General features: G+C 39.2%; 1 long non-coding RNA gene across 1 annotated transcript; it reads left to right on the top strand.

The window, feature by feature from the left end:
- The first annotated feature begins 7,570 nt into the window (after positions 1-7,570).
- Positions 7,571-21,856, top strand: LOC130704762 (uncharacterized). Its single transcript, XR_009005234.1, has 3 exons — positions 7,571-7,911; positions 15,304-15,409; positions 21,643-21,856. It is a non-coding gene; the product is annotated as an uncharacterized LOC130704762 (long non-coding RNA).
- The last annotated feature ends 887 nt before the right edge of the window (positions 21,857-22,743 follow it).

The raw sequence follows: 22,743 nt of genomic DNA, 5'->3' as shown, positions 1-22,743 counted from the left end.
AGAGCCTCATGGCTCTAAGAAGAAAGTAGTTTGGGCTGAGAGTGAGATGGTGGCAGTCCCGGGGGCTATTGTGAATAATTCAAAAAGCTTAACGGAGATCAGAACGTTGCCTGCCACAAGGCTGCACAGAATATCTAAAAGGTCAGTTTATTTTTGGCAGGAGTTGTAGCAACCTTGGTTATCTCATACTGCTCAGAAACACTGGCAGTAGTATATGCCTTTGATGAATAATATATGAGAACATAAATGAATTAATACCTAATAAATGTTGTTTATTTTACAGACATAACCTTTCAAAACAAGATAGAGTTATATTAGGTGGGGGTGGTCTTTGGTGATGGCAGAGTTGGGGAAAAGCCATTTTTTAAAAGTGTCTGCTTTTCCTAATCATTTTCCTTTTACCTGTTGTGATATCTGTTTTATCTTTTTTGTACCTGCCCATCTCTCTTTCCTATCTTGTCCTTTCTCCTGCCTCTCCTGTTGCATCAAGTTTCTTAACCATTGGAATACGATAAAAAGCCACCTGACAAACCTAGACATGAGTTGGTCGGTAAATCAAAAAAGTTAGTTAGGGACTTCCCTGGCAATCCAGTGGTTAAGACTTCGCCTTCCAATGCAGGGGGTGCGGGTTTGATCACTGGTCGGGGAGCTAAGATCCCACGTGCCTTGGGGCCAAAAAAACCAAAACATAAAACAGAAGCAATATTGTAACAAATTCAATAAAGACTTTAAAGATGGTCCACATCAAAAAAAAAACTTAAAAAAAAAAGTTAAAAAGAGTAGATTCCTCCAGTTGGCACAGACATAGACAAGTTGATCAATGGAAGGATAGAGTCCAGAAGTAAACCACACTTACATATATGGGTTAATTTTTGACAGAGGTGTAAAAAGAATTCGGTGAAGAGAGAATAATGTAACAAATGGAGCTGGAAAATTTGATAACCATATGTGAAAAACAAAACAACCAAACCTGGATCCATACTCATACCTTATTAAAAAAAAATTAACTAAAAGTGGATCATAGATCTAAATGTAAAATCTAAAAAAATGGATAAATTGAATTTTATTAAAATTAAGAGCTTCTCCAAAGACATTGTTAGGAAAATAAAAAGACAAGCCACAGACTGGAAGAAAAGGACTTGTATCCAGAAAATAATGAAAAACTCCCAAAATGTAGTAACAAAACAAATGACCCATTTTTTAAAAAGTGCAACATATTTGAACACTTTGCCAAAAAAATGAAGGTGACAAACGCATGATAAGGTACTCAACATCATTAGTTATTAGGGAAATGAAAGTTAAAACCACAATGAAATACCACTATACACCCATTGGAATGACTTAAAAAAAAGAATACCAATTGCTGGCAAAGATGTAAGCAAAGTAAGAAACACTCATACACTGCTGATGGAAAACAGTTTGGCAGTTTCTTAAAAAGTTAAACATATACCTATTTTGTGTCCCAGCTATTCCTCTTCTCTGTATTTACCCAAGAGAAATGAAAGCATGTCCACAAAAAGACTTGTTTATGAATGTTTCTGGCAGCTTTATTTGCAATAGCCCCAAACAGAAACAACACAAATGTCTATCAACAGGAGAATGGATGAACAAAATATGGGATATCTATACTGTAGAATACTACTCAGCAATAAAAGGGAACAAACTATCGATACATTGCAACAGGTATGAGTCACAAAATAATTACACTAAAGAGGAAGAAGCCAGGATGGGGGTGGGAAGTATATACTACATGATTTCATTTATGTGGAACTTTAGGAAAGGCAAATGAACCTGTATTGGCAGATCAATTTTGCCTGGGGATGGGCAGAGGAATATTAATGGGGGCGGGGGGTAGAGAAAATGATTACAAAGGGGCATGAGGAAATTTGGGGGGTGAAAAATGTGTTCATAATTTTGATTATGATGATGGTTTCTTATATATATGTCAAAACTTACTGTATACTTTAAATATGTGGAGCTTATTACATTAATTATACCCCTCCATAAAGAAGTCCCACCCCCAATGACTTATGTACCATAAACATTTTATTTAAATCAGGAATACGCATTCATTGGACAGATTTGGTTCTTTTGTTAGTTTTCATGTGTGATTCCTGCACTTGTAGGGCCATGCTGCCTTTCTTGCAAAATCTCCTTTTGTGATGCATTATCCAAGAAACCTCCCATCTCGTTCTCTTCAAAATGGAATAAGAACTTAAAGACATATGAGAAACAATGTAAATTTACCAACTCTCTAGACTTTGGGGATTTCTGTCCCCTAATCTTTTACTGTATTATCTCCTATGTTTAACTCAACAATGTTTTTGTGTGTATATGATTTGTCCTATCATTCCAAAGCATCCTACTGAGTTACTGAAATAGTATTTTCTTTATATAATTATATGTCAGTGGTTTATGTACTATTTTTATTAAATTACATTATTGCAGTGCCAAGTATAACTGGCATAAACAAGTTTGGGAACAAACATGACTAACTTTTGGTAAGCACACAGCTTTGCAGGGGGAAACTGTATGCAGACCCTGCCTAATAGAAGCTACCAGCTATCAGCTACTGAAAGCATTCATCACAGTGCAGTTTTACAAAATGAATTGGAGTCAGTGCATTTGCTGGATGGGCTAAGGAAAAGTTGGTTGAGGAAGATTCTACTGCTCAAGCATGCTAATGCTGACTTTCCTCAGCTGTAAATATTAAGAGTCTCTGCCTGGGGATAGGGGTATTATTAAGGTTTAAGTGAAGTAATGTAAATAAAGTGCTTAGTGCAATAAGGTCCTTAGCACTTATCCTGGCATGTAGTAAGTGCTAAAAATGTGCCTAATTTTGATCATGTATGTTATTTCAGAAAACATCTTTATAATATTAGGGCAGGAAGGACCTTAGAGATTGACTCAACCCGTTTATTTTACAGATGAGGAAAGTGGCTCAACAACACACACATTGGCAAGTAGGGCTGAAGGTCGCGCACATCGCCAACAAGTTGATAATTTCAGGACGCTTCCCAGGAGGCTTCTTCCTAAGGGGCTCCTGAAAATCTAGAGAGTTCTCTAATACCAGGGGAGGAATTGCACACTTTATGTCAGACTCATAAAAGAGCTTCTTTTGAGAGCAGCCTTACTTGTTCAGAAGGCAGATCATCTTCAATAGCTGTGAACATCTTTTAAAAACATTTGCTGAATTCTACTTTTGAAGTGTCGGTATTCCTTCACACAGCTGAAATCAGTGGGTGTGTGAAGCGAGCTAAAACCAGGCATCAGTGAGCCGCGAAGGGAGTGAGGAGGTTGTGGGACTAATAAACAGATGAAATCTGATTTAATAAGGTGGGTTAGAAATTTTATGAAAGCCACGTTTGGTTTTTCCCACTTGGGTGTAGCTTCAAACTAAGACCTACGCTTTCTTGGGCTGGAAAATGATCCATTTTTTCCCCTTCCTGGTGAAAACAAACTGGCCTACCAGTTGTGCTATAGGGATTGTATTTTTCATCTGAAGTATGCCCATGGAGGCTGGCATCCACACTCCAGACTTGGTGCAGTGAACATCACTTGCAAATGCTAACACTTGGAATGTGACGAAAACAGATCATGGTCACCCTGTGCTGGCCAGGACGATGCCCTTCGGTATTGGTGTTTGCCTCTACTGGCCCGATCCAGCTTGAGGGATCAAAGTTGCAGTGCACCTGCTGAAAAGCTGCAGGGTCGTTAAACCCTGACAGGCATCTGAACTCACTTAGCCAACCAGGGCCAGTGACGTGGCTTCGGAGGCAGGAAGCCTGGGTTTAAACTGTGCCTCTTACACACTCAGGCACATCATTTAACCTTTCGAATTGTGCTTTCTGTTACAACAGGAAAACGTAAATACCAACTTTCTAACATTCTTAGAGTGAGGTTTAATGAATTAATAGCTTCATGAATTTATAAACTCTTTAATGAGAAATAGACACAAGAGGTTATTAAAGTGAGCAAGTCAGTAATGACTCCATTTGCTTCTACTTTAAAAAAAAATGAAATTAGAACACTCCCTAACACCATACACAAAAATAAACTCAAAATGTATTAAAGACCTAAATGTAAGGCCAGACACTATAAAACTCTTATAGGAAAACATAGGCAGAACACTGACATAAATCACAGCAAGATCCTTTTTGACCCACCTCCTAGAGAAATGGAAATAAACACAAAAATAAACAAATGGGACCTAATGAAACTTAAAAGCTTTTGCACAGCAAAGGAAACCATAAACAAGATGAAAAGACAACCCTCAGAATGGGCGAAAATATTTGCAAATGAAGCAACTGACAAGGGATTAATCTCCAAAATTTACAAGCAGTTCAGGCAGCTCAATATCAAAAAAACAAACAACCCGATCCAAAAATGGGCAGAAAACCTAAAGAGACATTTCTCCAAAGAAGATATACAGATTGCCAACAAACACATGAAAGAATACTCAACATCACTAATCATTAGAGAAATGCAAATCAAAACTACAATGAGGTATCACCTCACACCAGTCAGTATGGCCATCATCAAAAAATCTACAAACAATAAATGCTGGAGAGGGTGTGGAGAAAAGGGAACCTTCCTGCACTGTTGGTGGGAATGTAAATGATACAGCCACTACGGAGAACAGTATGGGGGTTCCTTAAAAAACTAAAAATAGAACTACCATATGACCCAGCAATCCCACTACTGGGCGTATACCCTGAGAAGACCATCATTCAAAAAGAGTCATGTACCACAATGTTCATTGCAGCTCTATTTACAATAGCCAGGACATGGAAGCAACCTAAGTGTCCATCGACAGATGAATGGATGAAGAAGATGTGGCACACATATACAATGGAATATTACTCAGCCATAAAAAGAAACAAAATTGCATTATTTGTAGTGAGGTGGATGGACCTAGAGTCTGTCATACAGAGTGAAGTAAGTCAGAAAGAGAAAAACAAATACCGTATGCTAACACATATATATGGAACCAAAAAAAAAAAAAGGTCATGAAGAACCTAGGGGCAGGACAGGAATAAAGACACAGATGTAGAGAATGGACTTGAGGACACGGGGAGGGGGAAGGGTAAGCTGGGACGAAGTGAGAGAGTGGCATGGACATATGTACACTACCAAATGTAAAATAGATAGCTAGTGGGAAGCAGCTGCATAGCACATGGAGATCAGCTCAGTGCTTTGTGTCCACCCAGAGGGGTGGGTGGGAGACGCAAGAGGGAGGAGATATGGGGATATGTGTATATGTATAGCTGATTCACTTTGTTATAAAGTAGAAACTAACACACCATTGTAAAGCAATTATACTCCAATAAAGACGTTAAAAAAAAAAATAGCATCTGGGACTTTTCTGGTGGTCCAGTGGTTAAGACTCCGTGCTTCCACTTCAGGGGTGCAGGTTTGATCCCTGGTCAGGGAACTATTATCTCAGATGCCGCGGGCCAAAAAAAAAAAGCATCTATCCCTGCCTTTAATTTTTGGTGTTAAACATCTGTGACTTTCTCACTAAAATAAATCTTTCACATGTCATGCTTGACACACTAAATGCTAGTCAATTCAGCATTTATTGAGCACATACTATGTGCAGGAGTAGGAGCCAAAAGGAGTCATGATTATTTGTTCAGAAGGCTGATCACCTTCAATAGCTGTGAACATCTTTTAAAAACTCTGCTGAATTCTACTTTTGAAATGGTGGCATTCCGTGAGAGGTGACAAGACTCCTCGAGGTATGTAAAACTAAAATACATCTTGTTCAAAATTACTGTGTTCATCTGTGATTACCCTAACACCAAAATGAAACTGTAAATGTAGATCCTTTTTAAAATAATGAAGTTCTAACAAAGCGTTTGACTTACAAGGTTTGCACTTTTCAATTAAGAAGAATTTTATTAGATTGAAAAAATTCTGAAAGAGAAATTTCACTCCTGGCATGTCTCTCATTTACATTTTTGTCAGGTTTATTAATGCATATGTAGCACTTTGTGTGCAGGGAAGCAAGAGCTTTTTGAAGAATTGTGTTGGAATCGCAGTCATTTTCCAGATGTCTTTAATCTGGTGTCTGTGTAGGCAGGATATAGGCTCTGGTTCTTACTCTTTTGAAATTGGGATTTTAACATTAAGCATTTATATGATGCTTAGTGTAAGAAGTACTAATGTTTTATTATAGCTTTTGGGGTAAAAACATTGCAAAGAGGTGACAGGCATATTGTTTCTGTTGCTAAAAAGTTTATGATTTCTCTTAAAGCTGATGTGCATATTTGGATTTGCATTAGTTGAAAGTTTTAAGAAAATATCTCTAGCAAATCCCTAAGCTATGGAAGAAAGTGTATTCAAAATTGCTAAAATTCAAAAGAGATGATTTTATCTAAGAAGAATGATGTTTAAGATAGTCAAGTTGAAGTTTTTTCTTTTAGAACTTCTATTTTGAGATTGGAACAAGTACTTTGGTACTACTAGTTTTCTTGGTTTACATATAATTTTAATTAACAAGATACTAATTATGAATGTAAAGATTTCAAAATTTATCATTAAACCCCAAAGAAAGGAAATCAGAAATGTCTTGAAGTAAATGGTCTGCTTGTGGAGATGTGCTCATTTTGAAAGTATACACTTCCGGGTCAGATTTCTAATGTGGGCCAAGGAAGTAAGCTTTCAACTCTTCAAAAACAATACTGTCTCTGCAGCCGTCAGGGGGTGCAGGAGCGGGGAGGGCAGAGCCAGATGAAAACAGAGCTTTATAGGATTGCAGGGTCAGCATTTAGCAAGGATGCTCTCATTGTTATGAAGTTGCCCAGATGTGGGGTACAGAGGTGGTGCTAGACTGTTGTGCTCTGGAAACCATGTGATAGGGTTCCAGCAGATACCACTCTGATTATGCCCTGAGGGCCGGGTCTATGTTTTCAACATCTGGTATTCATAATGCCCAGGACAGAGCCTTACCCATCAGCTAAATGAACAGTTGAATGTACTAGCAGCTCTGCATGCCAGAGACACGGAAGAGCTAGTTGTGGGAGAATTCAAAGAGTTTTTCTTTTCACATGTTATACCATAGCATACATTATCCTGTGTTCCCTGGTTTTGTGTTTTTGACACCTGCTCCTTTGGGGATTCCTTTTAGAAAATCAAATATCAAAATATTAAAAGGAAAGAAATACCTAGGTCATAAGAACTGACATTTATTCTGGGGCATTGGTAAAAAGTCACTTCATCTCTCACATATTTAGAAGAAAGGTGATCATGTTTATGATTATTTAAGTAGTTAAGATTAAAAAATCAGAATTAGAGAATGTCAGAAATAGAAGGCACCTTAAAAATCCTCTTTGTCAATCCGCCTACTATAGAAAGGGAAACAGATACAAGCGTCACTTAGAATCGAGGGCTTCAGAGCCGTCCCATGCTGTCCAGTGGCCAAGAGCCACAAGTGGCCATTCTAATTAAATTTTAAAATATTTAAAATAAAAATCCTCTTCCCAAGTTACACTATTTTAAGTTCTCCATAGCCATGTGTGGCTAGTGGCTATCATACTGGGCTGGGCCAATTATAAAACTTTTGCCTCATTGGAGAAAGTTCTGTTGGACCTTGCTGGACTAGACTTTTTCATCACAACTCTTTCCTCTCCACCATGAAAAACCTTAATGTACAGGTTCCCGATGATTGGCCCCTAGCACTGGATCATATATTTCAATAAAGAATTTAAGATTGGAAACCGTGTGTGAAATGATTCTGTTACTTATTATGCATTTTTGGTTCTCCTAGGAGAGAGGTGTACCCAGGAGCCCCATGGAGTGTGTGTGGTTCAGACATCAACAGTCTTGAATGAGCAATCACAGGGCATGTTCCTGAGACAGAATGGAAACTGGCTGTTGGCCCTTGCCTGCCTCGTATGAAACACCAAGGTTAATTTCAGGTCTACGTCATGTGATCCTAATGCTGGTGTTCTTATTTAGCATGTCTGCTTAACTAAGCCTCTTCTATGAGTAGCTAAACGTACAGGTAATTCAGTTTTTTTTTTTTAATTTTTAATTAATTAATTAATTTATTTTTGGCTGCGTTGGGTCTTCGTTGCTGCGCGCGGGCTTTCTCTAGTTGAGAGCGGGGGCTACTCTTCGTTGCTGTGTGCGGGCTTCTCATTGCAGTGGCTTCTCTTGCTGTGGAGCACGGGCTCTAGGCACCCGGGCTTCAGTAGTTGTGGCACACAGGCTTAGTTGCTTTGCGACATATGGGATCCTCCCGGACCAGGGCTCCAACCCGTGTCCCTTGCATCAGCAGGTGGATTCTTAACCACTGCGCCACCAGGGAAGTCCCCGTAATTCAGTTTTTAATAATCTATTATTAATGGCTTTTTTTTTTTGAGTTGATGATATCTTATGAACCTTCATCAGACTTAATCCAAGATGAGTTTTCTTTGTTGAGTGGTTCTGATAGATCACAGTACTAACTGGATTATTCTGAGTAACTGAAATAAGTGGAGGCTGAATCCTGGTTTTTAACTCCTGGTTTATTTATTCAACTAATTAACATTTGGGGACTCCTCTAAAGTCACAGGTCTTGTAGACATACTTGATTATTTAATGTCAGCTGAGGGATGTAAACTAAGGACATTGAGGGAAATAAAATCTTGGAGTATAGTTTTAGCTCAGAAAGCTCTTTACAGCTATTAATCAAATGTCACCTTTACGAAGGTGACCACCCTATTTAAACAGCAGTCCTCTGGCATCCCTGATTTCCCTTTTCCTGCACTATTTTTTAATAGCAGTCATCACCTTCTGTCTCATTTATTGTGCTTATTGTTTATTGTGTGTGTCTCTCTCTAATAAAATCTAAGCCCCTTAAGGGCATGTATTTTTCTGGGGTGGGTGTGGGTGTCTGTTTCACTGGTATATGCCAAATGTCTAGAATAGTGCTTTGTCACAGAATAGGTGCTCTGAGTAGTTATTGAATGAATGAATAAATAGGTGACCAGGATCACAAAGAGTAATGTTTTCATTTAATCACTCCATTAAGACTATTGCGAAGTTCATCAGTGACCTCCATATGTTAAAGCTAGTGGTCATTTCTCAGTCCTCACTGTACTTAAATTATGAGCATTTAATACAGTGATCACTCCCTTTGCCAGGGCACCATGCCACAGGTTCCAGTTTTTCCTTTTACCTTACTGGCTAGCTTCCTCTCAATCCCTCCCCACCTGGCTCTTTTCATCTCCCCACTCACTTAACCGTGAAGTACCCAGTGGTCACTCTTCGACCCTCTTCTTTGTTCTATCTATACTCATGGTCTCTTCCTGTCTCCTGACTTTAAATGCTAACCACATAGTGAGGATACCTACATTACATATCTAGCCTAGACTTCTTCCCTAAACTCTAGGCTGCATTAGTTCAAAAACAAATGAACCCCGCATTTCAGTGGCTTTTACACTGACACACATTTTTTCTTGCTCATGGGTTTGTAGTTCAGCTGCATCTCAGCTCCAAGCTATAGATTGGGTTCAGATTTTTCCCTTGTTCCATAGATGGATCTTCTCTGTCTTCTCATTCTAGGTACCAGTCTGAAGACCCCACCTCTGTCTGGTCTGGGCTATTCTCTTGTAGCAGAGAGCAGGAATGAAAGGGTAGGTGGGGATTTTTGATGGCCAAGACCAAAGTCCATAAAATAGGGAAGTATACTCCATCAACTGAAAGGGAGAGGATGATGTCGAGCAATACAATCTAGCAGAATGTCTATTAGACATTTCAGGCTTCACATGTCCCATACCGAGTTTCTGATCTTTCCCTCCAAAACTGCTCCTCCCATATCCCTCCCCGTTTTAGTTACTGGCAACTCCAATTGCTTAGACCAAGATCCTTGGGATCATGCTAGACTCTTCTTTTTCATATTCTATATCCAATATTTTAGAAAGTCCTGTCAACTCAGCCACTGAAATATGTTTAGAATCCAAACACTTCACACAGCCCAGTGCTGCTGCTTGGTCATTGTCAATGTCACTGTCAAGAGACAAAGTCATCGTCTCTTGCTCAGCTCATTGCAGTAGCCCTCCTGTCCCTCTTACTGCTTCTGCCTTTTGCCCTCTCAGTGAATCTGCAGCATAACAGTCCCACTTGAAACTGTGTAATGCTTCCGCCTTTCTCTTAGAGTAAAAGTCAAAATTCTTAGACTGGCCAACAAGAAACTACATGGTCTGGCCCCCAATTACTTCTCTAGTGCATATGTTACCACTCCTTCCCTTGTTTACTTTGTTTCAGTGATATTTCCTTGCTATTTCTCTAACTTACCAATGTGTTTCCGCTTGTATTAGTTTTCCATCACTGATACAACAAATGACCACAAACTTAGCATCTTCAAACAACATAAATTTATTATCTTACAGTTCTGTAGGTCTGAAGCCTGACACAGGTTTCGCTGGGCTAAAATCAAGGTGTTGGCTGGGCTGCATTCTTTTCTGCGGGCTCCAGAGGAGAATCTGTTTCTTTGCTCCTCCAGCTTCTAGAGGCTGTCCACATTCCTTGGCTCATGGCCCCCTCCCTCCATTTTCAAAGTCCACAATGGTGAGTTGAGTCCTCCTAATATTGCGTCACTCCAACATCATTTTCTACCTCCCTCTTCCACTTTTAAGGACCTTTGTGAGTACATTGGGCCCACCCAATAATTCAGAATAATTTCCCTATTTTAAGGTCAGCTGGTTAGCAACATTGACTCCATCTGCATTACTCAGCACCCAGTTCTGCAAGGGTTAAGTCATAACCAGCTGCAGTTGCTGACTGACAAGGCACCCTGAGAAGAAGTTAAGATGATAACAGGTTGAGGCCCTCTGTGCTTTGGACAAGCAGGCCCCTTAGACAGTTAGATGCATATCTCAGGAGGAATTTTAATGACCCCACATCCCTGCATCTTCCCATACATAGAAAAGCACTAAAATCATTAACTTGAGGTATTGGTTCTTTGGGATTAGCAGTAGCCTTTTACCAAGACGTATGCTTGACTACACGTATTCCCTTGCCAAAAATCATATATAAACTGGCTTCTCTCTCGCCTCTTCAGAGCAGTTCCCTCAGAGCTACTGAAAAGCTGTCTCCTGGGCTATACTCCTCAGCAAGACCCAGAATAAAACTTAAACTTACAACTCTTATGTTGTGTGTTTTTCTTTAAGCTGACAACTGGCATGATCATGAGGAGACAGTTGTCAAAAATAAATGTAAAATATGCGCAGAGGTCCCAAAAGCCAGCTATATGTTATGATGGGGATGACATACTTATTGGGAACATTTGATTCAACATGGATTAGGATGTGATGCAGAAATGTGGAATCTAGAACTGCACTCTCCACAAGGTATCCATTTACCAAACCGGGCTATGTAAAATAAAATTAGTTAAATAAAATAAAACACAAATTTTAGTTCTTTGGTTTCAGTAACCACATTTCAAGCACCTACTAGCCCAGGGAGGCTGGTAGTTACTAAGTGAGACAGTGCAGCTGTAGAACATTTCCATCATTGCAGAAAGTTGTGTTGGATGGTGCTAGTCTAGAGCGCAGGCAGTGGTCATGTCTTTCTATCATTCACTGGTCCTACCACATCAAGGATGTGGTTATGCTGGATCTGAGTAACACATTTCAGAGGGACATAGACCAAATAGAGCATTTTAGATTAGAGGGCCTGGAAAATGAGAGAAATGAAAATCATGCCCTACGAGTCACGTTGAAGGACCTGGGTAATTAGCTAGGAGAAGGGACAGTACCTCCTCTATGCTGAATGTCAAGGCTAACACGAGGAAGAGGAAGGAGATGCCCTCATGGCCCAAGGGGTAAACCAAAGACAAAATTAGTGGACGTTTAGAGGAAGCAGGAATCATTATGCTATGCAAACTCAATAATTTAGAGGGGTTCTGGGGTCAGACAGCCTGTGTTCAAATCCTGCACTGAATCTTCCTTTTTGGATGAATTTGGGCAGGTTATGTAACCTCTTTAAGCTCCATTTCTCTCATCTGTAGAATAGGATCATATTAGTATCTTCCTCACTGCATTATTGAGGAGAATAAAAAATATTATATGTACAAAATTGAATATCTAACAAGTTAACTAGTATTATTATGTCATATTCTGGCTGATATAAGGAAGACTCATCTAAACACTGAATGAGCTGCTCTGGGGTTATAAGTTCCCATCGCTGGAGATGTTTAATGCGATGACAACTTTTGGGCAGGGAGTATGGAGGGCACTGAAGCTCTGAGTAAGGGGCTGAATTGGAGTATTAAGTTTCCTTCCTGTATAAGCATGCATGGTTATTTTGTTTTGTTTTGTTTCATTTTCTGTTTGTTTTCACCAAGGCTGTCTCCAAGTCTTGAGCATTTTTGACTCGGTCAGGTGACAGTTCATAGTTTCTTGCTGACCTTGAGGGATGGAGCAGGAGGGAGAGGAAGGAAGGGAAGGAGGATGAATGAAGGCTGAGCCTAAGCCTCTGGGTCCTGCCCAGTACCTACCAGTCGGTACTCCTCAAAAAGAGACTAGAGAAGCATAAGGCCAATCCTCAGGCCAGTGCAGGTATTCTGGAAAGAACGAGGGCCAGAGCAACCTTGGAGTTTTGTGGCAGGTTCTGAGAGAAGTCCAGAGTGGTGTATGCCTGTCCTCCCAGCAGATCACCTAATGGCTAACTGTGGATTTGTAGTAGCTGATAGTTGCTGTAAGTGCCCTGTCTAAACTGACTTGTAGAAATTAAGGAATAAGGCGTATAAGAAATTTTATCAGGTCAGCAGTCAAAATGATCGGATGGAAACATTTTCAAAACTACTTTGCAGGGCTTCCCTGGTGGTGCAGTGGTTGAGAATCCTCCTGCCAACACAGGGGACACAGGTTCAAGCCCTGGTCCGGGAAGATCCCACATGCCGCGGAGCAACTAAGCCCGTGTGCCGCAACTACTGAGCCTGCACTCTAGAGCCCGCAAGCCACAACTACTGAGTCTGTGTGCCACAACTACTGAAGTCCGCATACCTAGAGCCCGTGCTCCACAACAAGAGAAGCCACCGCAATGAGAAGCCCACACACCACAATGGAGGGTAGCCCCTGCTCACAGCAACCAGAGAAAGCCTGCGCACAGCAACGAAGACCCAACGCAGACAAAAAATACATAATAAATAAATAAATAATGATTTAAAAAAAAAAACTACTTTGCATAGAACCTTGCAAAAAGAAGGGGGTTGGGATGGATGGAAAACATGATGATTGAATCTTTATGGGTAAAAATATGAGCTAACATAAATATTTAATACCTAACACCCAAGTTATTGCTCACCTGGACTGTATTCAAAAGTAAAATCATAGTAAAATACCAGAAACTTTAGCAGGGCCTCAGACACAATTCTCACACTAGTAGCTTAAGAAGTTTTAGTTTGTGAATATTAATTTCTCCCTTAAGTCTATGTATCTTGCATCCAACAGGGCACTTCTTTGCCCATTTCCTATCATTTGCGTTTACCTGGTCTCCTCCCAGAGGAGGAGGCTCACCTGTACAGCTTATTAGAATATGCCTGGATGATGGCTGTGCCTCATGGCTAAAACACCAGGATCTCTCTGTAGGGAAGAGGCCCCCCGGGGTGTTCAGGTTCTGCTGCCCAGCTGCAAAAGTGTGACCGCATCACTGTGTGTTGGGGTCTTGACTTAATAGGGTGTTTATTTACTAACTAACCTAATGTCTGTCTGTCTGTCTGTATTTTAAGTAAGATTTCCTGATGTCATTAGGCACTAAAAACGCTTAAAAATGTATTTTACTAATCACTGTCAGAAATGTGCTATTAGCACATGTAGAGGAGTTTGTGAATACAAGGAAAGGATTTAGCACTTTGAGAGTTTTCCTGGCAAGATTTTCTGAAAGGCAGGCCAAGAGGATGGTTAGGGCATCTGCAAAACAGCTATTTTGAGAACAAAATTCCAAATATTTTATTTGTTAATTGGTAACTCAGAAAACAAACCAAAACAAAACAATAAAGAAGTCATCATGACTTCTTAATCTAAGCTTAGTGACAGTGGGGATAGAACACAGGGAAAGATGGGAAACCCGGATTCCCCCCAACTCCATACTTTGAGATATACTCTGTGGAGTGAATTGTGGCTGGGTTCCTCGAGTGGGTTTGTCAGGAGTACAGATACAGCTTTATCATCTTTCTGTTGTTGGTCTAATGTAGATCATTCATCCTTCTGTCCCTAGTGCCTCACCCAGCATCTGGTTCAGGGTGAGTCCTTAATAACTGTGGTCTATGTCAAACTCTGCCCTGGCTGGCTTGCCCACGGCTCACTTAAGTGGAATACAGCCTGGATCCCAACTGTAGTTTAGTTTCGTTTGTTCAGAGCAAAATAAACTTTCTTGAGACTTTTTCAGCCTAACCGTGGTAAACAATCACTAACGCCGGCAGAAGACGAGGCCACCTTAACCTCTGTATAAAGGTGGTTCACGCCCCCGGCTGCGTGACGGGCCGACCCGGCTAGCCGCGACGCCGGCTACGTCTGCAGTGCTCAGTAGGTGGCGCTCGTGCTCTCTTTGTGCCGGAGTCGGCGGCAGCCAGCGCGGAGGCCGTGGGTTTGGTCCAGATGGTCAACTCAAAGCAGCTCCTTGGGCAAGCAGCTGCACAAACCCATGATCGGCGCGGTGGCAGCCGCTTCTGACTGTCCCTGCACGCAGGCTGGTTCATAGTAAAGGCCTTTGGAATCTGTGAGGCTGGAGACAAGAAGCGAAGCCACTGTCTAAAATAAGCAGGTTAGGAGTCTGCTCTCTGGTTCCCTGTAGAAGGGTCCGGGAGCAGCTTGGAGGCTGAGACCAGGCTGCAGGGAGGCTCTTCCCTCCTGTAACTCTGTTCTGGAAAATCTCATCAATGTGGCCAACTCTCTAAAGCCCTGTCTTGGAACCACATTAGTTAAAATCAAGAACATCTTGAACCAGTGACAGAATTATATTTTTTATACCTATGTGCTGGCTTCTGGTCCGTCCTAATTTCTAACATTCTGTCTTATTGCTAATATAAGAACATTAGCCCTCCTCAGACAGTGCCTCCCTCTGTTTGGGGTATAGAAAATGTGGTCACCATAATTACCCTCCATTTTCTGACAGCTGAGTCTCAAGCAATGTTAGGGACTGAATGTTTGTGTTCCCTCCAAGTTCCTTTGTTGAAATCCTAATCCCCAATGTGATGGTATTTAGAGGTGGGGCCCTTGAGAGGTGATTAGGTCATAAGGGTGGAGCCCTCTTGAATGGGATTAATGCCCTTGGAAAAGAGGCTCCAGAGAGCTTTCTCACCCCTTCCACCAGGTGAGGACACAGTGAGAAGATGGCCATCTATCAACCAGGAAGCAGGCTCTCACCAGACACTGAATCTGGTGGCACCTTGATCTTGGGCTTCCCAGCCTCCAGAACTGTGAGCAATAAATTTATATTGTTTCTAAGCCACTCAATCTAAGGTATTTTGCTATAGTTGCCTGAATGAACTAAGACAACTGTATTCTATGTCAAACTCTGCAGTTGCTGGCTTGCCCCCTCTTCCTATCTAATTCAAACTTAAACTCTTATACAACTTGATGGGAAACCATGAGCCACTGGGATTTGGTTTTTGCTGGTCTCAGTTTATGGGATGAATACCTGCCATGCTAGCAAATCCTCGTCCACCTTGAAGAGAGAGGCAGTAGCTGTCTTTTTAAAATTTGAATGGATACAAAGCAACTTCTCAGAGAGATGAATCCACTTGTGGATCATCTCCTTTGTGTCTGACAAACGCCTGGCAAATATGCTGCCACCACTTCTCTCTAGGGTAGACATTATTAACTTATCATGGCACTTTCCTGCTGGACCAGTTGTGGCCTCAGATGCTTTGGCACGTGGGAAAAAACTTGTCTGGTTTCAACTATGGTTGATCTTTAATATTTTCATTATATTAGATAATAATAAAGGTCAAAATATTAGCAGAAACGAAAAACAGATCCCTTAGAGTTGGTTCTTTAAAGAAACAGAAACTCTAAGGAAAGCCATAGGGAATCATTTAATTTTAGAGCTCAAAGGAAGTGTGATGAATTTCCAGAATCTCAAGATGATGAAGTTGATGGTCAAAAGACAAGCTGGGTGAGAATTCTGCTTCTGGTGAGGGTGGAATCACTTGTTGCAGGGTAACCTTCCCTCCAAGAACAACTAGCAAAGATGGAGAAAATGCATAGAATACCTGTGTGAAGGCACTGGAGTGCTACTCAGACAGCAAAAATGTGAAGGGACAAGGTCCGTAAGAAAAAGAAAAAAAAGAAATGAAGTGACATTCGGACTGGTTTTCTCCCTCAAGGCACTTGCAAATATCCAAGCTGTGGCTGAGAGGCAGAGAAGTTAAGCTACACTTCCATTAGTTTTATGGGTCATGAAGAGAAAAATTGGTGTTTAGGGTCAGCCAATGATCTAGGGTCTTGGCACTGCTCAGGTTTTAGGTTGGGACCCTCAAATTACTATACCATAGGACATAGAAGACTCTTTAAAAAGTCAGAAGCCCAACTTCAAATCACTTCAATTTTTGATTGGATAAGATAATCTGCTCCAAGTTAACTGCCTGTTGGAAGCAAAAATAAACTCCCTTCAGGAAGATAACACAATCTAGAGCTTTAAACTATCTCAAAAATTTTTAATAGAAAATGCCCTGCATTCAGACAAAAATTATCTAGTATACCTCAAGGGAAAATTACTGAAAACTGAGTGGGGAAACACTCAAGAGATTTGAATATTGCAATTATCAGGCATGGAAGTTAAAATAATTGTGATTAGTATGTTCAAGAATTGAAATGATGGGATAGAAATTGCACTGGAAACTATAAGAAATCAGATGGAATATCTAAACTTGAAAATTAATATCTAAAATTAAGATTTCAATGGATTCATTTCACAATGGCTTAGATATAGTTGAAGAGAGAGAACATAAACTGAAAGATGAATCAGGGGAAGGCAGAAAAGGATTAGATGGAGTTAAACTGGACTAAGGCCCTGCTTTGGCCAGAAGGTGGTAAATTTAATACTATTTATTAGACTTTAATAGTCAGAGATGAATGCTAAAATCTCTACGGTAACCACTAAATACATAATGCAATATTATATAATTAAAAATAGCCAGGTAAAGAGGGAGAAATGGGATAATAAAAATAAGAAAAATTCGTAGTCTAAAGGAAGACACAAGAAGAAAGGGAAAAAAGAAACATAAAGCAGAAGGAATGCATTTAAAACAAATAGCAAGATGGTGAGTTTGATTTTATATATATCACTTATTGTATGTAAATAAATAAAAATTCTAATTAAAAGAGAAAAAATGTCAGAATGAATAAAACAAAATAAACAAACAAAAAAACAAATCAAAACAAAACCCAGCTCTATGTTGTACACAAGTGCATGTTGCAAAGTATAAGAATCCAGGAAAGTTGAAAGTAAAAGGATGGAAAATGACATAGCATGTAAATATTAACCAAAAGAAGCTCATTTACCTGTACTTATATCAGATAAAGTAGACTTTAAGGCAACAAGTGTTAATAAAGATAAAAACGGACATTTCATAATAATAAAATGGTCATTCCAACATAAGAATGTCACAGTTGTAAATTTATATACACCTGGTGATGTATAAGGTAATGCTTGGTAGAACAAAATGGAGAAGTATGAAAGTCTGCAATTATAGTAAGAGATTTTAATATACCTCTCTAAGTAACTGATAGAACCAGTGACCAAAAATCAATCAATCAGTCAACCAAGATAAAGAAGATTTGAACAACATGATTAACAAAATTGACCAAACTGGGACTTCCCTGGTGGCACAGTGGTTAAGAATCTGCCTGCCAATGCAGGGGACACGGGTTTGAACCTTGGTCTGGGAAGATCCCATATGCCATGGAGCAACTAAGCCTGTGTGCCACAACTACTGAGCCTGTGCTCTACAGCCCGCAAGCCACAACTACTGAGCCTGCGTGCCACAACTACTGAAGCCTGCACGCCTAGAGCCCATGCTCCCCAACAAGAGAAGCCACCGCAATGAGAAGCCTGCGCACTGCAACGAAGAGTAGCCCCTGCTCGCCACAACTAGAGAAAGCCTGTGTGCAGCAATGAAGACCCAATGCAGCCAAAAATAAATAAATTAATTAATTAATAAAAAGAAAATTGACCAAACTGTTGTATACCGAATATATAGAACATTGCACTCAACAACTACACACAGAACATTTACCAAAATTGACCTACGCTGAGCTATAAAGAATTTCAACAAATTTCAAATGAATTAAATCCTACAGAATGTGGTTTATGACCATAACAGTATTAAACTATTAATTAAAAGCTTAAAAAAAGATAGACAATTTTCTGTTTAGAAATGAATCAATATACCTTTAAACATATGTCAAAGAAAAACTAGTGAAAATTAGAAAATACGTTGAATGATAATCAATATAATAGATCAAAACTTGTGGAATGCAGTTAAAGATATTCTTAAGTAGTCTTTAATTCATATGTTAGAAAAGAAGAAAGGAAGAAAATAATCTAAACATCTATCTCAAGAAGTTAGAAAAAGAACAGCAAATGAAACATCAAGAAATTAACACAAATTAATGAAACAAAACAAAATGTGCAATTAAAAAAGATAAAGTAGATGAAACCAAAAGCCAATAGTTGGTTCTGTGAATAATATAATTGATAACCCTCTTGTAAGACTTATAAAAGACATAGGGACCAAAAATAAAATTAAAAAAAAAAAAAAAAAAAAAAAAAGACAGGGAGAAGGCATAAGTTACCACTATCACAAGTGAAAAATACTACAGATATTACAAAATTTTTTTAAAATTTAAGAGGATATCATGAATAATTTGTGCCAATAAATTTGAATATTTAGGTGCAATGGATTAATTTCTTGAAAATATGGCATTCAGTAACTGATAGAAACAATGGGAAAATTTATTAAAGAAAATTAAATCCATAATTTAAATCCTTTTCCCAAAAAACTCCAGACCCGGATAACTTAACCCAAGAATTCTAATATTTAAAGAAAGAAGAACACTTAACATACACAAACTCTCCCTAAGAATAGACAAATAAGGAGCACTTCCCAACTCATGATGACAAGGACATTATAAGAAGAGAAAGTTAAAGCAATCTCTCTCATGAACATAGATGCAAACATCCTAAACAAAACATTAGCAAACCAAATCTACTAATGTAAAAAGGATATTACTTCAAGACGGAGTTCAATTTATTCCAAAAATGTAAATTTAGCCTAACATTTGAAAATCAGTCACTGTAATCTATCACATTAACAGAAGAAAACAAGAAAAATCATGATTGTCTGAACAGATACAGAAAGAACATTTTATAAAATTCATATCTATTTACAATAAATATTCATAGCAAACTTGAAATAGAAGGGATCATACTTAATCTGATAGAAAATGTCTACAGAAGTCATAAGAGCAAACATCCTATTTAATAGTGAAATATTATGTGTTCCCTTGAGATCAGAAACTAAAGAAAGAAGACTGCCATCACCAGCCATATTCAAATTCTATCAGAGGTCCTTACCAGTACAATAACTTAAGAAAAATGAATAAAAGGTATAATGAGTGGAAAGTGAGAAATGACATTATTTGTAGATAACATTATTGGGTGCTCAGAAAATCCAAAAGCATCTAAAAATGGCCTATTAGAATTAGCTAATGAATTTGATAAGTTGCTAGCTGCAAGGTCAATATGTAAAAAAAAATTATATTTCTATGTAAAATCAACAAACAATTAGAAAGTAAAACTTGGCTATGTCGTTTTCAATATCATCACAAAACACCAAACACCTAGAATTAAACCTAATGAAAAATGAGCAAAAACACCCCCAAAATGATAAATTGTTATTGGAAAATATTTAAAGAAAACTGAAATAAATGGAGATACTTACCACATTCATGGACTGGAAAACTCAATATTGTAAAAATATAAATTCACCCCAAATTGATTTATAGATTAAATCCAATCCCTATGAAAAATCCCTGTGTGTGTATGTGTATATACGTGTGTGTGTAAATTGATAAGCTGATTCTAAATTACACATGGAAATAAAAAGGCTAAGAATAGCCAATACTACCCTGAAGAACAACAAAGTAGGAAGACGTAGATTATCAGCTATAAATACTTATTATAAAGCTACGGTAATTAAAACAATGTGGTGTTTGTGCCAGCATGAACAAATCAATCAGTGGAACAGAAGTCTAGAAAAAGACCCACCCACATATGGACTTTCAATTTATGACTAAGATAGCACTAAAGCAATGGAGAAAAATGTTTTGCTTAAATAAGTGGTGCTTGATGAATGGCCTATCTATGTAGAAAAAAATTGATCTGACCCCCTATGTCAATATTTATTCAAAAATTCATTCTGGGTAGACTGGCAATTCTGGTAAACACCAGAGCTTCTGTAAGATAATGTGAGAGAACATCTTCATTATTTTGGGGTTGACAAAGATTTCTTAAAGAAGACACACATGTATTTGTCAAAAGGTAAAATATTGATAAATTGAACAACATTAAAATCAAGAAATTCTGTTTATCAAAATATATCATTAAAAGAATAAAAATTCACAGAGCCACAGAACAGGAGAATTGATTTGCAATTACAGTTATTAATAAAGCATTTCTTTCCAGAAATATGAGAATGGCACAAATGAACAAGAAAAAGACAGATGACCTAATAGGAAAAAAGGGGGAAAAAATCATGCATGTCAAAAAAGAGGATATCCATCCACTTGGCCAGTAACTATAAGAAAAATGTTCAACCTCATTAGTCATCCAGGAAAGGCAAATTAAAATGACAATCAGATACTGTTACACACACCCAAATGGCTAAAATTAGACTGCCTGATGGTACCAAGAGAAGGGCATGGAGCAACGGCAGCTCTCATACACTGGTTGTTGAAATAATTGGTACAATCTCTTTGGAAAACGATTTGGTAGTGTCTCCTATAGCTGAAGAGGCACATGCCATATAACCCAACAATTCCGCTCCTAAGTATATAGTTAGGAAATGTCACAGCAAAGTTATTTGTAGCAGCCAATAATTGGAAACAATTTAAATGTCAGCCAGCATTAGAATGGATAAATAAATTGTGGAATAGTCATATAATAGATTACTGTATGACAATGAAAATGAATGAACTACTCCTACAATCATGGATGTGTAACATGGATGAATCTTCTTCTGTTTCGAACAGAAGAAGACAGACACAGAAGAATACTTTTATAAAGTAAAAAACCCAAACAACAACAACAACAGCATACATACACATATATACACACAGAAGTAAAACAAATCCCTGTTGCTGTACATAAGGAAGGTTGCTGCCTCTGGAGGTGTGGAGGTGAGGGAACTTCTAGGACGCTCGGCTACGTTTTATTTCTTGACCTGGGTGGTAGGTTACACGAAAGAATTCTCGTACTAATTCAGTATTTTTGCAATAAATAGATTTTAAAGATATGTTGAGAAATTAAAGAGAAAAATAAGATTTTTAAAACATCTTGATGTAAGTTCAATGATTATCATTGTAAACTCTTCTTTTTGGTGTGCCGCACTTCAATTATTTCAGCTTTCTCCTCATCCTTCTTTCCCAGGGCTCTCTGAATGCAGATGGGCAGCAACCTGACTCACACCCTCTTAAACAAAAAGGGAAACGTTTGATCTGTGAAGGCCAACTGGATTCAGGGGCTCAAATATGGTTATCAGGATTATGTCCGTTCTCTCATCTTGCAACTCCACTCCCTTCCTCTTGACACTGTTCTGCACAAAGACTCTCTTCACGTGGTAGACAGAATTCCAGCAGAAAGAACCAAGAGGTAGAGTCCACTGGGTCCTTCTGGGTAAACTTAGGCACACTGAATTCAAGGGGCTTCAGTGCCCACAAACCCCAAGATAACATAAGAGTAAAAACAGTGTGGTTGGGCTTCCCAGGCGCAGTGGTTGAGAATCTGCCTGCCAATGCAGGGGACACGGGTTCGAGCCTTGGTCTGGGAAGATCCCACATGCCGCGGAGCGACTAGGCCCGTGAGCCACAATAGCTGAGCCTGCGCGTCTGGAGCCTGTGCTCCGCAACAAGAGAGGCTGCGACAGTAAGAGGCCTGTGCAGCGCGATGAAGAGTGGCCCCCGCTTGCCGCAACTAGAGAAAGCCCTCACACAGAAACGAAGACCCAACACAGCCATAAATAAAAAAATTAAAAAAAAAAAAAAAAAAAACAGTGTGGTTGGCATGAAGCAAATGCAACTTCATGACATGTCAAATAGCCTCCCGCCCCTCCTTACAGCAGATTGAACCCCCTCCTCTGTGGAAATCCTGGAGCTGTTGCTGTCTGTGAACTAAATACCATATGGAGTGTGATACTGCTTCAGGCTGCCCCGGAGGCTAGGATGGGTGAGGGCGCTAAGGGTCTGTGATTGATGGCCCCATCTAGACTCTATGTATCCAGGACACAGTGCTTCCTCCAAAGAAAGGATGCGGGCAGGCAAGAGCCATGTGTCCGCTCTTTGCTAAATAATTTTTACTTTTGCACATTAGAAAAAGTGTAACGCACACCGCCAAAATTCCCAAATGGACAAGAAAAAGACAGACACCCAATACTGTACCCACAGGTTATGACTATTGGTTTGCTTCATCCTTGCTAATATTTGATATTATCAATATTGAAATTTTTGTCAGTCTAATGAGCAAAAGTGATAG

This window comes from Balaenoptera acutorostrata, chromosome 14 (genome assembly GCF_949987535.1).
Source record: "Balaenoptera acutorostrata chromosome 14, mBalAcu1.1, whole genome shotgun sequence".
NCBI lineage: Eukaryota > Metazoa > Chordata > Mammalia > Artiodactyla > Balaenopteridae > Balaenoptera > Balaenoptera acutorostrata.
The sequence above is the reverse complement of the archived record's forward strand: the minus strand, read 5'-3'. Positions and strand labels throughout refer to the sequence as shown.